General features: G+C 45.1%; 1 protein-coding gene and 1 long non-coding RNA gene across 5 annotated transcripts in view; both read left to right on the plus strand.

Moving 5' to 3' along the window:
* The first annotated feature begins 1,360 nt into the window (after positions 1–1,360).
* LOC135177922 (uncharacterized) lies at positions 1,361–10,638 on the plus strand. The gene is made up of 4 exons (XR_010303248.1): positions 1,361–1,438; positions 2,997–3,118; positions 9,534–9,646; positions 10,218–10,638. It is a non-coding gene; the product is annotated as an uncharacterized LOC135177922 (long non-coding RNA).
* Positions 10,639–14,667: 4,029 nt separating this feature from the next.
* Positions 14,668–17,579, plus strand: part of RALGPS2 (Ral GEF with PH domain and SH3 binding motif 2) — a 125,163-nt gene continuing 122,251 nt past the window's right edge. The window contains exons 1-2 of one of the 4 annotated variants that reach the window (XM_064148143.1): positions 14,668–14,841; positions 15,917–16,790. The gene's annotated coding sequence lies outside the window, so the exon portion shown is untranslated. Of the gene's footprint in view, positions 14,842–14,900; positions 15,041–15,840; positions 16,791–17,579 lie in introns of those variants that run through there. The other 3 variants (XM_064148144.1, XM_064148145.1, XM_064148142.1) reach the window with 3 other exon arrangements.

A 17,579-nucleotide genomic window follows, 5' to 3' on the forward strand; every position in this document is an offset into this window, starting at 1 on the left:
TTCACCTTGTTTAAAGACTGTGGCTTGCTTTCACAGGCAATCACTAACTGGCTTTGAAAAATCAGGTTTAAAATGCCTATTGACATTTTGAGGAGCCTGATGCTCATGCTGCAACGACGCTGAGCTTCTACTTGACATCACATTCTGCCTCAACACATTGTGACTTTGGCAGTATAGTAAATCTGCTACCCAGAGAAACGATTCTATTGCTTTCCCTGTTGGTGTCATTGAGTGAGCTCAGTGGGTCAGATGACAGGGAAGGGCAGCTTGGTGTTTCCCAGGCGAGGAGCCTGATGTAACAGGCTGTTAGCAAGTAAGAGGGCGTCAAGGCGAGCGTTAGGCAACGGGACGTGACAGGCTGTGTAATGCCAGGATATCCCTGGGTGCTCCGAGTGAGTTGCTAGGCAGTGAGCTGGCAGCCTGCTATCACCAGCACCTGGCAAATGCTGTGTTTCTCCATGTGCCTTCTTAGGATGAAAAAAAACCTCAACCCAAACCCCCAAACCTTCCATCTAGGTAGACAGGAGCTGAGCTTTTACAAAACGTTCCTCTCCCAAACCTCATCCAATTTCAGGTTTTTTTGGTTGGGCTTTTTTTATCCCTAACTTTCCTCCTCAGTAAGTTCCAGGGTTATTTTTTCTTTTGACCACACAGAGTAAGGGAGCAAAGATAATAACAAAAAATCCTGTAGGAAGTATCTTGACATTGCAAATAGGCAGGTGACTGAGAGCTGTCTCTCAATTCTAACACTCCCTACCCCACACCTTTCTACTCAAATTGAGGGTATTTGGGAGCTCTGCAGTTGTTGCAAAGAGCAGGGAGGAAAGCAGTGCTGCTGTTTAGCATGATTCTTTTGCACCCTTTTAATTGCTAGATGTAATCAGGGTAGCAGACACTGCTGCTCAGTGAAGCATTCCTGCCACATCTATAGTTTCTCCCCTCTTTGCATGAATGTGTGCGGGAGGGGGGATTAGTGCACAGCCATATGGGAGGGAGCTAACAGCAGAACAGTTTCTCCTCCTGCAAGAGTGGCAGAGACAGCAAAGGGAGAAGGAAATAATGGAGGAGGGAAGAGGACTCAAAGACACTTAATGGAAGGGATGCAGAATTCCCCTGAGGACCTGAGGGGATGAGGATGTGAAGGCTGTGACCCTTCCACATGCCTTGCAGACCCCAACTGGAGAGGCACTTTAAGTCATTTATCAATGCAAACTTAAGTTTTTTTGCTGCTTCGTGGGATTTCCCAGTGGACAAGGAGAAGGCTACACATCACTTAATGGGAAACTGAAATGAAGGTGGTTTGGTATTTCTTCTGTAAATCAACAGACTGGATCCCAGTTTTATGTTTGTAACCTATTAAAGCAGGGGAACAGCTACTTTTAAAGACATCGTTCTGCCTCCCTGGGTCCCAAGAGCCTGGAAACTCCAAAAACGAAAGGTAGGGGAGGGGCAAGTGGTAGGGGGGGTGGGTGGGTTGGGGACTTTACACTGTCCCTGTTCCCTTTTCCCAAGACCAGTATCTCTGAGGCAGCTTTAATGACCTAACACTCAGTCAGTGCCCCGCCAGTACTTTCAAGAGAGCTGCTGTCACACCAGCGCTCATCTTTCTGCCCACAACTTCCACAGTATGCAAAAGTCCTGACACCCAAATCAGTCTCTGCTTTTCATCTAAAGAAGGAAAACTCAGCAACAGAAACCTTCAGATTATCTCAGATCACAACAAGGAAGGCCCCTCTGAAATCTGGCATATCCTCTGGGATCTGTGGGAGTCAAGGACAGTGTTCCCCAGGCAGGCAGCTTTTCCAGCCAGCTCCCTAGCTGCATGGTCTTTCTCTGGGACACTACATGGGAACTATGCAGAAGAGATAATGTGCTCCTCTGCAGATTAATTTTTCCTGGCATATTTCCATGGGCCTCATGAGCAGAAACCATGTGAAGAAGTGGGAGACAAGCTCTGGGCCTGCGTATTTTGCTGAAAAGCTAACTGCTTCATGCAGCTCCCTTTGTTTCTTCCCCCAGTAAAAACAGAAGCATAGAGTCCATATTTTTAACCTAAGGATGTTTCTTGAGCTGTTATGTATTTTTTTGCTGTTATTTTGCAAATGCTGCCTGCTTTATTGCACTCTGGCACTTTTATTCCCTTTACTCTTACAGGTCACTAGACCAGCTAGTAAGCCTAATTGCCCTCATTCTGTTCTGCTGCTTTCAACAGATAAGAGCTGTAAACTGGGAAATATCTCACCAGTATATTTCAAACCTCCTGCCCTATAAGCATCCACACGGCCTGCTGCCTTTTCTCATGGCTCATTGTGCAGCAGTTGGTTTAAATACCTCTCTCCAGTTACTTAATAGACAGAAACCAACAGAAAAAATTGATTAAATTGAAATTGAGAAGTCTCAAAAGATGTTTCCTATGCACATGAATCCAAACCATTAACTTGAATGGGATTAGAGGACACAAGGAAGACGCAGAAGACCTTTTTGTTAAGATCCTTTCTTAACGTTCTCTTGCCAGCTACACACAGTGACATAAATTTCACATATGCACATGTTCATTCCCTCTGCCTCAAAACAAAATCAGCACAGTCTGATTTTTTCAAAGTCAGTTTTAAAACCCCAAAGAACAGAACCAAAGACTGTTGAAGATCTTCTCTACCTTCAGCAGCAGCCTACATTAAATGCTATGGAGAAGGCATAATGCACCTGAACTTTCTGCAAAAGGGATAAAGGAGGGAAATTTCTCCAGTCAGTGATCAGACTGTGCTGGGAGGCATTGCTGACACCAGTTCTTGCAGCATGTTGCTATTACACATGTACATGTCTAATCCTTAGGAAAAAAACCTCCTAAGCTATTTGTTCCCTTTGGAGAACTACTTTTTCTCTAGCACAGAGTGGCAGAGCCATAGTACATTGCATTGCCACGCATATGAAGAGTGTTAATGCAAATTTCTATTGCCTCTTCATCTGACAAGGTGTTTTTTTTCTCTCTCTCATAGTATGTGACAAGCTGTGAGATGTGTTTCATTTGCTTCCTGGCATCAACTAAACCACCCTGCTGTGTAAAAATGTAGAGAAGTTTCCTAAGGACTCGCACTGCCTGGCCCACTCTCCCCAAGAGGTAGGACAAAAGTCTTCACCCAGCTGCTGCTCTCAGCTTTCTTCAATCTGAGAAGCTGCTGCAGAAGCAGAAGTCATGCTGGGAGCTGTGCTCCCATGCTTACCTGCCGAGTGCAGAGCAAAGCTGGAGCCCGCAGATCACAGCCCTTACTGGGCATTATGATGGTGGGCTAGGCTGAGAGTAAATGCTGCCTGAAGGCCTTAGTGGCTCTTCTGCCCCCAGCAAGCCACTGTGGTGCTGCTGCTGCTGCAGTGTGTGCTACTGAAAATATTGTGCACTTTCATCTCTGAAAAAGAAGCTGTCACTGTCTATAAATGTATGTACCTATGAGTGCCTTAGCATACCGATTGCACTGAATGATGAAGGTGATAATGCAGGTAAGAAATCTGCCTCTAATTTTCACCTGTAGATCACACCACTTAAACACACTATTTTAATGTATTTTCTTAGCTTACAGTCATCTCCTGTGATTCTTTTGGGTACTTCTTCCTAATATTCTTATTTTTCTATATATCTTTGGGCCAGAAGCCGAAATGCAAAACAGTATTTCAACTGAGGATCTATTGCTGAAAATACTGTCATATTTTCTGTGTTCTCCACATGCTTTGTTTAGTCCTAGTATCCCACTCCACTTTTATTTGGCTTCACCCATAATGGAGAAAGTGGCTTGATATGAAGTCCACCTTCTAAAATCTGCTCTGAATTTCACCATATTTCTCTCATCTCCAGAAACCCCACCTGAGCTGCTGTTGATTTAGACAGAGATCCTCAATTCAGTTTGCTTGGATAGCAGGAAAGTACTGATTGTCCTGGTGTGAGCAACTGTGGTAGCTTCCATGGTGTAGGTTCCTTCATCTTTATTCCCTTTTGTTATACAAACCCAAAGCAATATCCTTGTCTGGCTCTTGCACTGTCCTCCAGTACCAATTTTTGTCCTTTACTGACATGGGCAGTCCCCAGCCTCATCTCTTTACTCAGCTATTTTTAGCTCCACTGGCTATTTGGTATCTAAATGCTATCCAGGGTTCACAAATTATCATCTGTGTACAGCTATTTGGGAATCCCAAGTACAACACACATTCAGTTCCAGCAACCTTCTTCCCAAAAGGGAGATTTTGGCTTACTTTGTAAATCTTCATCAGGCTAAGCAAGCAGGGACTGGTACTTATGGCAAGCAACATGGTAATGAACAGTGGCTCTCAAATGCCAACTATTTAGAGAACAAAAGCTGTGACACAGGCAAAGTAAGCAACCAGGAGCACATAGGGCTTTGTGTGCATTGCCTTTCTGCAGAGTATTGTACGATGTTCAAAGTGTTAGCCCTTAGCTGAGGTTACTTATGAGAATCTCAGTCCTGGAAGCAAAATGTACCATGCTCAATTAGACAGAGAGGAGCTTTCTTCTATATTGATGCATTTCATCTGTGCAGGAGACAGAGTTGGCCAGGGTGAGATCTTAGAAAGAATCCCTGTAAGAATTAAAGGCCATTGGGAAACTTTCCAATTTCTGACTCACTTCTATTTTACCTTCTTCAGTGTGCTAGTTTGAAGCTAACTGGGATATTTTAGTGAGAAGAATGAGATGCTAGGCTGTGAAAAGGAAACAATGGTGATGTCTGCTGCACTCACAGGCTTGCTGAGATGGATAAAAACAAGAACACAAATATAGATAACAGAGTTGCTCTCTGGCTCTGGATGCATGCACTTCTCTAACCTGCTGTTGTGTGACTAATCTGTCTGCTTCCTAACCCCCTTGGTCGATTCTCCAAACTCACCTTGATCATAAGGCAAAGTCTGGGATAAGGGAGAGGGGTGGAAAGGAATTGGAAGGGTGGTTGAGAGTCCTTCCTGGGGATTCTGGTTTCTGGGAGGGCTGCTGTGTTTCTGTATTACCTTTTTTAACTTATATATTTCTGTCTATAGCTGCAGATACTGTAAATATCTGCTTGGATATTGTGCTAAGCTGTGAATATAAAGTCTCATTCTTTAATTTCTAGCCACTGAGTCTAGTCTGGGTGATTTTATTAAGAGAGGGGGCAGGTAACACCCAAAGCATCACATTTAGTGAAAACTAGAAGTATCTGTAGCTGCATCAGCAACAGAAAACACAGCAAAACAAGGTAGCTTGTTTACACTTCTCCTCCCAGGAGAGAACAAGAGAATAAATGGGTCCAGTTTCAGTTGCTGATTGTAATGTGCTACAAAGTGTTCAGATCGTGTGCTGGCAAAAGCAATGTCATGAACTGTGATATGGAACGAAATACCCCAATGGCACATTATGTTAGAATAATTAGTGTTAAAGTATTTTCTAATGCATCTGTCAAAGGGTAAGTGGAAAGTGTACCTGCCCATGGTGGTGGGGTTGGAACTAGATTTTTAATGTCCCTGCCAAGCTAAACTGTTCTATGATTCTATGAATTTCTATGGCTGTGCCATTTTTCAGGGTGTAATACTCCTCTGAGTCTCTCAGGTAGGTGTATTTTCTGACATCATGTAGCATGTCACTATAAAGTGACAAACTTTTAGATTTTAGTAGTGTTGAATGCTTACTTCTAGCATTTTTACTTCTTTAAACTTTACCACCGCACATTTATAGAAACTATTAACCACAAACTTCATCCTAACAGTCAGGAGCTCTCTTTATAAAATAGTTCCTTGTTCTCTTCTGAAAAAAAAGAACTCTGGAAACAGAAATTTCATCCTCTTGAATGTTTAGCATGCATCTGGTTTAGGTTTGTAAGACTCAGATTTCAATCTTTAAATGACAGCTTCCCAAGCATATCAGCGCGAAGGATGAAACGCAAACAGAAATTAGCTTAGAGATGTCACTGCTGGCCACAGAATCAGTCAGGCTTCAGTAGAAGTTTAGGGGAACACTGACTAAAATACAGCCATTGTATGTTTGGAACGTGCCTGCTGAGCATACTTTGAAGCCTTTCCAGAGTATACAGGAAAAATCTCTGCAAAATTTCAGAAGTTCAGCAGCCGTCTCCAGCTGAGATACTTTTATAAACACTGCAACTTCCAGTCCAAGTGCTCCATCTCTGATGTTTTTTCTCAAAAAAACATACAGAATCACTTCTTATTTACTTTCCCCCCCTTTTTCTTTCTTCTTCCTATTACAGAAGCTATTCTGATGAAAGCTAAAGTGATTTTTCAGCACAGATACTACAAGACGGATTATCCTTTCTGTTTAAAATGACATTTTGAACAGTCTCTGCATTCCCCATCATACTTATATATTACATTAATACCATATATTAATATACTATAGTATGTATTATATTATTAATTATGATGTGTTAATTATGATGATGTTGATATTTCTATTGGTATACAAACTGTTTCACAGCTTAAGAAAGGATCTGGATCTAGAAACTCGCATTTATTTCATACATGGGTTGCTCAGTTCTAGGAGAGAATGCTGAAACCTTACATAGATGATTTCTAAATGTTGGTGTGCCCTTTTCTTTTAATGTAAAAGATTTTGAATAGTGTTTGCTAAGTCAGTATTTTCAGGCATCCTGTCTCTGTAACTCAATCATCCTGATAATGCTCAAGATATGCAGAAAAAATGCTGTGCCTGGAAAATGTGCAGCACCTGAGGCATTATCTCACTTTAAAAACAAGTAACTAAAAACTACATTGTAACTTGGCTTCCTAATTTTCATTTAAGCAGATATAGAGGATAACATCAGAGTACTTACTCCACTGAATTCCAGCTCCCAACAAGCCACTTGACATGCACTACTGTAATATCACAGACAGGACTTGCAGAGCAAGATATATAGCCTACAAAAGATGATGACTTGCTGCTCTGCTTATCCCCAGAGTGTGCCCAAGACATTTCTACCAATGACCCTGAAAATACTGCCCATAAAACAATGTATTTTATCTATTTTAGTAATTTAAGCAATGGTATTTATTAAGTTTAAAGCTGAACTATCAGCAAGAGATTGCAAGGCCTGCAACAGAGCTGCACCTCTTTGTACTAGCAGACATTATGCTCTTAGATATTCAGACAAGGGTTATTAGCTGTGGATGAATCAGACATGGCAGATTTGCTTTATTCTGATTTACCTCTGGTTTCCTTTCTTTGCCAGTAGGAGCAAGTCAAATGGCAGGGGACAGCAGAAGCAAACCAGCCAAAAGAACAGACTAAGAAGCATAGATACCAAGTCCAGTTTCTCCTTATGATGCTTAAGGGAATGATGAGGTGAAATCCATAGAGAAGGGAGGAGGTAGTTTTTTAGTATGTCTATTGCAGTACTATCATGGTGTTGTACCTCTAGCATAACAAGATGCTCAGTACCTCTCAAGGATTTTCAGGCTCCCAGTAAGAACCAAAAGATGGATTGTGACTGATCATTCTGTGAGTATGGATGCAGAGTAAAATGCTTCCCTAATTATGTGACCCACATGAGGACCAGGCAGGCTGTAGCTTTGTCTAGAAGGCAGGAACACAGGATCTGTATGTTCTCAACCAGAAAAAGAGCAAGCTATGGTTCTGTCCTTCCACCTTCTCCATGTCTGGACTTGGAGAGCTACGTACCCAGCACATCTCAAAGGAATATAACTGGCTAGGCTTCCTACAGTGCAGCTAAAGAATTCCAGGAAGCTTCCTCCTTTTTAAAGCAGAACGCTTCCTGGTTTTCCCGTGTAACACTACCTCTTAATGACAATTTGACTGATTAACTGAATGGTATTACCTTAATCTGCTTCCAATTTATGACACTCCATAAAAAGACTGCATTAAATCTGTGGGTGCAGTGTTGTCTGGTCAGCTATAGTTTCCTGGAAACTGAAGCTGAGGATCTCATGGATAACGTTTCATAAGACAGAAGCAATGCAGAGCCAAGGGGCATGTGGTTCTGGGTTTTTAACTTTCTCCCAGTTGTTAAACATTTTGCTCAAAAATTGAAAAAGACTTTTTTGCTTCTCCAAATAGCTGTTTAATCACTGCTTGAGGTTGTGTTGGAGCAGATGGCAAGAACATAGGATTTAAGCAGGGGACAGATGTAACCATATTAGGGAGCCTGGAAGATAAATCTCTTGAAGTCCTGTAGCAGACGTGATCATTACTTTGTTTACATAGATGAAATATTACTAGTTTCAATTAACAGTTGCTGTCACCCATATTTGGGATCTTTCTCCTTCAGATGGTCATTAAAACCTGTTCTAAATCACCATGTTTGTGCTGCTTCCATATATAAATCACACAGGCATCCCGGTGTCCTCATTCTTTATGGAATATGTGCAGATGGATATTTATACAACAGAAAAAAACCCAAAGTTGTTTGCTTTCTATTAAGCAGTTTCCAAGTGCTGTCTCTGATGACGTACTGTCTTCTGTAATGCACAGGGGTACAAGGAAAGCAGGAAAAGGAGGACATCTGCATTCGGCCTCTCTGATGCCAATCCCTTCTTTGCCTCTAGCTCCCTCCAGGGTACTACTAGCACTGCCCGTGTCACAAACAGCTCCTCTCAGGGGTCTAACATACAGCACGTATCTGACTTTGGTACATCTGGAGCGTAGGAAGGCAATGCAGTAAAGAACAGCATCCTCTTCCTGTGGAGAAATCCGTAGGGTGCGTGAGAGACAGCGAGGAAATAGCATAGTATCTGTGTGCAGCTTCCTTGCTGCCCAGACATGGGGAAGAACCTTTGCTGACCTTGGGAAAAGAATACTTTGCAGATGAAATGAGGAAGTCCCCTTAAAGCACACATACACACACATATATATACATATATACAGACACTTTATATATATGTATACGTATATATATGTTTGTATGCATCTACTAAGTTCAGAAAGTGTTGCTTGGCTATATAGTCTCTAAAATGTTGTGACCTTAAATACATTAAGAAAAACCCAGGAATGGTTCAGGCTCTCAGACTGCTATTCTGCTGTTCTAATTCTAACTTATGCTTTTCTTATTGCTGGAACTGGGTAAGAAGTAACGGTGTATACCCAGGGAGGTGTTCTAGCATTAATCTCAACACCTTTAGGAGCAAATATTAGCACATCAGCTGAACAGACTGAATTCAGAGCAGCTATGAAGCACACAGCCACTCCTCTGGATGGCATTCTTGGTAAAGTTCTCCCACTCCATCTGTGAAGTTTAAAGATGTCATGTGTCTAGTGTCTGTTCAAATCAGATTTTTCTGGTATAGAGATTTTTATTCATTACAGTATTTTTTATGCTTAGTTTCAAGTTTAATAGAATGAACTGAAAAATCTATTTTGCTATGACCAAAGCAGGAAGTTCATCCTCTTTAATAAAGAGTCGAAGATAATAACTGTGTATTATGCATGAAGCATAAACATCCTCGAAAGGAGAAGAGGAAGATGAGGATATTTACAGCAACATTATGTATATATCCGGTTCTAACTCCTGTTTTAACCTACAATAAAGGCATGGACACCAGCGAGAATCACAGATCAAAGAAGCAGGAATATGGAAGCAGAAGTTGGAAGAACCTAGATATTGGCTGTACAATGTAAAGCACTGCCTGTATGAATGTATAGGTAAGCACTGTGTAGGTAAGCACTCCAAAACAAAGTGTAGGGAGAATCAAAGAATCAGTCAGGGTTGGAAGGGACCACAAGGATCACCTAGTTCCAACCCCCCTGCCATGGGCAGGGACACGCTACCCTAGAGCAGCCTGCCCACAGCCTCATCCAGCCTGGCCTTAAACACCTCCAGGGATGAAGCCTCAATCACCTCCCTGGGCAACCCATTGCAGGCTCTCACCACTCTCTTGGTGCAAGCACTGCCTGTATAAATGTATAGGTAAGCACTCCAAAATCAGGAAATAATGAATTGAAGCTGGCATGTACCACAGCTGTGCTTCAGCACTGTGACACAGTCTTGAGATACGATAACACAGTCCCAACAAAAAATGTGCCCATTTTTTTCTCATAAACTGATGATTACATTATCAATATTTTTCACTTCTTGAGCACCTCTCACTCTGATGTAGTGTGTGAATTGAGAGCAGCCAGACTCACCAAACAACTTAGTCACAGAGTAAGAATAAAAAATAGCATGTACAGGTTATATAAATAAAGTATTTTCTACTATTTTCTCATTCCTTAGGGAACCACATTCTTCAGCAGAGACCTGGTTGGGACACCTCCCATCAAACTGATTTGAACTAACAACTTGTTACAATAATAACTGCTTCTAGATTCAAGCAATATTAGAAGAACCTTTACTTAGTGCCAAGTAATTAATGAAGTGCTAACTAGATCCCAAAAAGTAAGTTATACTCTTTCAGACCATTAGTTACCAAAACAAGATTAAGAAATACCCTTTCTGCAGTATTCAAGAAGCTTGGCTGAAAGGCAACACAATTAATTTGATTTTATATTAATGTATAGTTCTAATCCCAGAGCTCTGTATGCAGCACAATAAGTTTAGTCAGAATCAAATGCTATTTCTCTTCTTTTCCTCTACATTTTTGTAACAAATTCTATTGTCATCTACACAAGCAAAGCTGATTGCATTAAAGGAACTTGCGTTATAAATTTTTAAATCTAAAAATGCTTCTGCAATCTTCAGTTAATGAAAGTATAATAAACAGCACCCATACTCCCTTGGCAGTTTTACAGCCTATATTTTCCACCAGCAAGTGCTTCAGATTGCAGCCTGCTCTTTTCCTCAGGGCTGCTACTGCACACACACTTTCTGTGGCCTGATGAAGAAATGGGTTTGATATATATCCGTATATATATATATGGATAAGATTCCATCTTCTCAGTCTTATCAGACAATGTTGAAGATGCAAGAAGTTGTTTTCAAATGGAAATCATAGAATCAACCAGGTTGGAAGAGACCTCCAAGATCATCCAGTCCAACCTATCCCCCAGCCCTATCCAGTCAACTAGACCATGGCACTAAGTGCCTCAGCCAGGCTTGTCTTGAACACCTCCAGGGACGGTGACTCCACCACCTCCCTGGGCAGCCCATTCCAATGGGAAATCAGTTTCAGTGGTTTCTATGTATGGGAAGCTTGGAAGGTCATCTAGTCCAAGCCCCCTGCAGTGTGCAGGAAGATCTTCATCTAGATCATGTAACTCAGAGCCCCATCCAATCTGACCTGGAATGATCCCAAGGATGAGGCATCTACCACCTCCCTGAGCAACCTGAGACAGTGTTTCACCACTCTCAGCATAAAGTTTTTTTCCCTTGTATCTCTCTCTTTTAGTTAGAAACCATCACTCTTTGTCCTGTCATAGCAGGTCCTGCTAATATGTCTGTCCCCATCTCTTTTTCTTGGCCCTTTTAAGTACTGAGAGCCCACAGTAAATTCTCCCTGGAGCTTCTCTTCTCCAGGCTAAACAGCCCCAGATCTCTCAGCATCCCCTTATGTTCCAGTCTCTTAATCTTTGTAGCCCTCCATCAGACTCCCTTCAGTAGTTCCTTGTCTTTCCTGAAGACCCCAGAACTGTACACCAATAATCCACATGTGGCCATAGTAGGGCAAAGCAGAGGGGGACACAAACCTCCCTCGACCTGATGGCCACACACATCTTAATGTACCTCTGGATACCATTGGACTTCTTGGCCACAAGGGGAAACTGCTGGCTCGTGGTGAGCTTGTCTAACAGCACTCTTGTTGGCTGAGCTGCTCTCCCATAGATCAGCCCCTAACCTGTACTGCCGCACAGGGTTTTTCCACCCCAGGTGCATGACCCTACGCTTGCTCTTGTTGAAGTTCATAAGGTTCCACTTCATTCACATCCCTGCCCTGTCCAGGGCAACTGTTCATCCACATGCATTTGGAATGATCTGCCTAGCTATGTGCCAGCTTGGCCTGCTGCAGCATTCCCTCTCTGTCTTTTGGTCACAAGTGACAGTGGTTTCCTGTTACCTTGAACAACAGTTTTCTTCATTATAACCAACTATTTTGCCACATATTTTCATCTAGTCATTTCCTCTCCTCTTGATGCTTCCTGTGATTCAATATGTAACAGCACAGCTGCAACATTCAACTAATAATGAATGCTAAATGGAATATTGAAGCTAATGGGGAAAAATTATACCCATAAACCAGTAAGGAACATCAGCTATGCACGCAGTGCGGGCAACTGAGTATTGGAACATGGTATCTCAGAAAAGACTTTGGAATCACGAGGGAAAAGCAACTAAACATGAGGCTCTAGTGTAAAACTGCAGCATTTCAGTGGAACTGAGCATTGCAGTTCCACACTCTAAAGTACATTCTCCTTCCCACTCATTCTTCCAAATTCTTTTTGCTGTGAAATGATGGCAAGACAGCCAATACTTGCTGGGTTTCTCCACATCTCATCTTGACATGTTGTATGCATGACTCTACTGATACACTGAGGAGAAATTTCTACTGACGCATTGCTTAGGATGCCTGTTGTGTTTCTTAAATTATTACCTTTGGTTTAGACCCCTCTACAATGTATAACCAAATTTTCTCCCATGTGCACTGTGTTATACTAGTGACTATTTACCAATACTGAATGTCACAACATCATCTCCCTACACAGTTGGCTCTGAATATCTTCACAACCTTCCCTACAACTGTAATTTTGTGTCCTCTACCTATCACCTTCCACACAGACCTTTTTCTGGATTGTTTTAAAGGGTTTTTACAACAAATCCTTAAAACTGTCTTACTCCCTTGGCTTTTCACCATGACTGTGAAGGACTACATGTTCTCCTATTTCATCTCTCTTCATTTTTGGTCCATTGTTTCTGTCTCACAACCAACTATGTCATTTTTCTCCAAACACTTAACAGAATAATTGTAAAATATCTTTCAAGATTTGTCACCTAACCCTTATATCCACCACTTAACAAATGCTAAGAAGCTTGTTTTACAAGACAGTTTGTCTCCTGCTTTAGTGGAGGAGAGCAGCTTAACAAATTTACTTTTTCTTCCCCTTTCTCAGGTGTCTGCTTCCTTCCTTCTTTTTTTCCCCCTCTTCTTCCTGTAGTATTTTCTTACCTCAGTGTTAAAAGTTGTTGTGGTTCCAAATCTGGTGAAACATTCTTTACATTCAGACACACCTGCTGAAAACCTTGCAGAAGGATGGCATTTGGCACTCTATTTTCCTTTCAATTGTGCTGGTTCAGAATGAGTTTGATACTGTGCCAGATTACCGCGGTTAAAAAAAGCCCAAACAAAACAAGAGGGAGGAATGTTCTCTTTCCAGGTACAGAGCTTTAACACAGAGAAACGTCTCTGTACCTAAAGATAATGCCTTTTTGCTTTACTGTCAAGCTTGTGCTTACAGTTTCTGATATCCTTCCTGACTTATTCCCCTATCATGGTTTTACACGCTAGTACCATCTTTCCAGCCCGCTGCACTCATTTAATCAGGGCCTCTCAAATATGCTCTGGGTCCTGCTAAGTACATTTTCACCCATCTGCAACTCTATTAATAATAAAGTCAGGCACTATGCATAGCAGGTGGCTGTATAATGCATGAAAAATGCATAGCATGTGGCTATATATATTGGGACAGCAATGGGTTATTCAGTACACCAGCTAGTAAACAAGATACACTGGTTCAGTATGCCAGTTCAGTCAAGTACTTCCATTGCTGACTCCCTCTCCCAATGATGTGAAGGAAGTGGTAACAATTTTAATTCCACGACAAGATAAAAATAACTCAATTCACAAGTTAATGAGATTAGCTATTGTTTGCAAAGCCTTCTGCATATGTATAAATGCTATTAACTATTGTAATAACTCACTGGATTGGAGCCTCTCTGGCAGGCGTTGTAAATGGAAAGGTGGATGATGCCAGGTCCTGTCTTCATGACAGCAGCATTGTCAACTCCTGTGACTTTATGACAATTCTTGCAAAATCACAGAATCACAGAATGGTAGGGGTTGGAAGGGACCTCTGGAGATCATCTAGTCCAACTGCCCTGCTACAGCAGGATCTCCTAAATAACCCAGGGGCACATCTAGGCAGGTTTGGAGTGCCTCCAGACACACCACAACTCTCCGTGCAGCCTGGTCAATTCCTGTGCCACCCTTGAAGTGTTTTTTGCTTTGATATTACATGGAACCTCCTGGGTTCCAGTTTGTGTCCACTGCCCCTTGTCCTGTCACTGTACACCACTGCTCCTTCCTCCTGACACCCTTCAGGTATTTCTAATCAGTCTCCTCCAGGCTAAACAGCCTCAGGTCTCTCAGCCCTTCCTCCTAAGGTAGATGCTCCAGTCCCCCCAGCATCTCAGTGGCTTCTCCACTGGATTCTCTTCAGCAGTTCCTTGTCCTTCTCGAACTGGAGAGCCCAGAACTGGACACAGTATTCCATCCGAAGCCTGATCTGGGCAGAGCAGAGGTGTGTGTGTGGAGAAACCTGGTGTGTTTCTGCGAGCTTCCACTCCTGAAATGGCCTACACCTTGACAGCCCTTGCGTTGCTCCTGTGGGCTGCCACTTCCCAAGGACCGCAGGTGCAGAAAGAAAACTAGAGAGTCCCTCAGCTGTGCTCCTTCTCCGCGAATGGATTCCTTACCACTATAATGCTTTGTTGAGACAGTCTTTTGCCTTGCCTTTGCTAAGAAGGAGCGCGGCACCTCCCGGAGCGGTGTCCGTCTTTCCTCCTGTCGCTTTCCCCGGTGGGGCATGGCCGCCGCCCGCACTCAACGCTCGTGACAGGCACCGGCAAGAAGAAGCGGCGGCGGAGGCGGAGGGCAGTGAGTTGGGAACGGCGAGGACGGGTCCGAGAGGTAGGGTCCGAGGCAACTGCGTCCGGCGACGCCGTGCCCTGAGGGAGGGTGGAAGGAGAGAAGGCGGGAGGCCAGGGCGCGCGCCGCCACCTCGCCCGCGGCCGGCTGAGCGCGCAGGTGGCCGAGGAGCTGCCTGGCGCCCGCCAGCAACGGTGTGGCCAGCTGCAGGGCAGGGGTCGTGCTCCTGCACTCGGCATTGGTGAGGCCGCGCCTTGAGTACTGCCTTCAGTTTTAGCCCTCTCTCTCTCTCAGAATGTTGTGGTGCTGTAAACGGGTCCAGAGAAGGGCAATAAGCTGGCAAAAGGTCTAGGTCCCGTGAGAAGCGGCCGGGGGGAACTGGGGCTCTTCGCTGGAGAAAAGGCTGAGGGACTTCTGTCTCTGCAGCTCCCTGAAATGAGGCTGGAAAGGTGGATTTTGGTCTGCTCTACTTAATAATAACAGAGAGAGGACAAGAGGAAACGGCTTCAAGTCCTGCCAGGGGACCTTTAGGTTGTTATGTTATGTTATGACAAGAAAACTTCAAGGAAAGGGTTCTCAAACCCTGGACGAGACTCCCCAGGGAGGTGGTTGAATCGCCATCCTTGGGAGATGTGGTGCTGATGGACCAGGCTTAGTACTAGCCACGGTAGCGATAGGTAACTGTTGGACTCGATGATCCTAAACGTCTTTTCTACCCGAAACTGTACGATGACCGTACAGCAGCCCGCCCGAGCGCTCGCTGCACGGCTCAGCGTCGGGCGAACTCCCCGGCTCCTCCAGCGGGCGCAGGCGCTCTGCGCGCCCGGCCCCGGCGCTCCGCCACACGGGAGGAGGCGGGTCGAGGAGCGCGGTGGGGTGGTGGTGCGCATGCTCGGTGGCAGCGGAGGCACCCCCCATTCCCCTTCCCATCCCGCGCGTGTGTGTATGTGTGTGTGTTGTGTGTGTGAGTGAATGTGTGCATGAGTGTGTGTGTGGCGGCGCGGCCCGGAGGCGGTGAGCGACCGCCGGCGGAGGGGAACCCGGCAGCTCTTCAGCAGCCGGAGCGGCTTCCCCGTCCTCGCCCGCCCCTCGCTCATCCATCCCCCTCCTCTCGCAGGTGAGCTGGGCTGTCGCGGGAAGGAGGAGGAAGAAGAGGAGGAGGGAGCCGCCGTGCCCGCCTCCGCGGGGATCCGCGGCGGGGCTTATTGTCCGGCTCCTCGGAGGAGGAGGGAAAGGAGGCTTAACCCCGGCTCGCACGCCGGGCCCTGGAGGGCTGCTGGCCGGGGATTGGAGGCGTGCGGTCCCCTCCCAGATCCGGGGAGGGTCCCGGCCCCCACCCGTCACCCCGCTGCGGGTCGGCTCCTCACGGAGCTGGGAGCTCCGCCGCCCACCTGTCGCCCGTTTCTTCACACGGACGCCGCGGGGAACGGGGCGCTGTCCCCCGCGGATCGGGCTGGCGGCTCGGCAGCGCCCTCTCCCCCGTCAGTGGGTGCGGGGTCTTTGCATGTGTGTAGGGCTACGGCACTGCCCGGGGCCCCGGGACAAGATGGAGGGATGCTGGCTGTGGAGCCAGCCCGGAGTGCGCCTCCAGTCATTGATTTCTCAGTCCGCTACCAGCGTGAGGGGCCTGATGTGAGGAAAAGCAGCCCCTCTTTGGTGTCCAGAGAGGCCCCGGGGGAGTAGCCGCGGCCTGGGTTGTTTGTGTGTGTGCGTGGGCAGAGCCGCGTGGGTCGCCGGGCTCTGTGCCGCGGTGGGGCCTGAGGGAGGCCGGGGCGGCGGGGGCGGCGCGGCGGCTGTGGCTGCGAGATACCGTGAGATACCGCTATCCAGCCAGCCCTTCCTGGAGCTGGGGCACCTTCTCGTGGCGGGGGGCCGAGCTACCGTGAGAAGAAGGGCAGGGCGGCACGACCCCGGCTGGAGGGACGTTACGGGGGAGTGCACTGCCTTGCCCTACAGTAGACAGAGCTCTGCTTCCGAGGATGGACAACTAGGTGCTGTTTATTTGACATCGGCGTTTGGCATATTTCTTACCTGGCAGCAGATACTGGAAAAGCAATTATGTAGATATATTTTAAACCAAGATGAGTGGTGGTGATAGGTAATAGTTTGAAGTAACTTATCCCTGTGCATTACTGGCCTGGTGACAGTCTGTGGGTATGTTTGTCTACTTGAGAGAGGCTTATACTGACACAAGGTGCTTTTGCACGGCGCTTATTTGCCTCTATTTCTATGAAAACTAAGGGACTTTGCTACCGTAGATAGCTGGAAGAGATGGAGGCAATTTTTTTTCCTGTGGGATAGGTGGATAAGCAGGAATGGCATGTTTTGTGGGCCTACGGAGTTTCTGTCAAGACTGGAAAGTGTCCTGGGATGTACAATGATTATTTTGTCTTTTTTTTACCTGATCACTACCTGTCTCTGCAGCTGACTTGATTTAAGGGGTGTTGTGGTGGTGTTTTGTTCCTAAGCAAAATTGAGTTCAGCTTTCTATTCACATCAAACAGTTGTTTGCAACCTTTGCTATCTGTGTGTATGTAAACCTATTGCATTTTTCTTCTGTGAACTGCAACTCGCCAGCTGAGTTTTTTTGGTTCTAAAAGTCTTTATTAGTTCTCAGCAGCCCATTAGATGTAATGCATGGACCAAAGGTTGGAAACCACTGACACTGCTGCTACTTTTTACTATCTTCATGCAAATCTTTTTATTTTTGATTCTCTTAAACAAGAACAAAAACAGAGCAGTCGGGAGCAGAAAAATCCGTTGTTTCTTAGAGCTTTCTC

This window comes from Pogoniulus pusillus, chromosome 8 (genome assembly GCF_015220805.1).
Source record: "Pogoniulus pusillus isolate bPogPus1 chromosome 8, bPogPus1.pri, whole genome shotgun sequence".
NCBI classification, from domain to species: Eukaryota; Metazoa; Chordata; class Aves; order Piciformes; family Lybiidae; genus Pogoniulus; species Pogoniulus pusillus.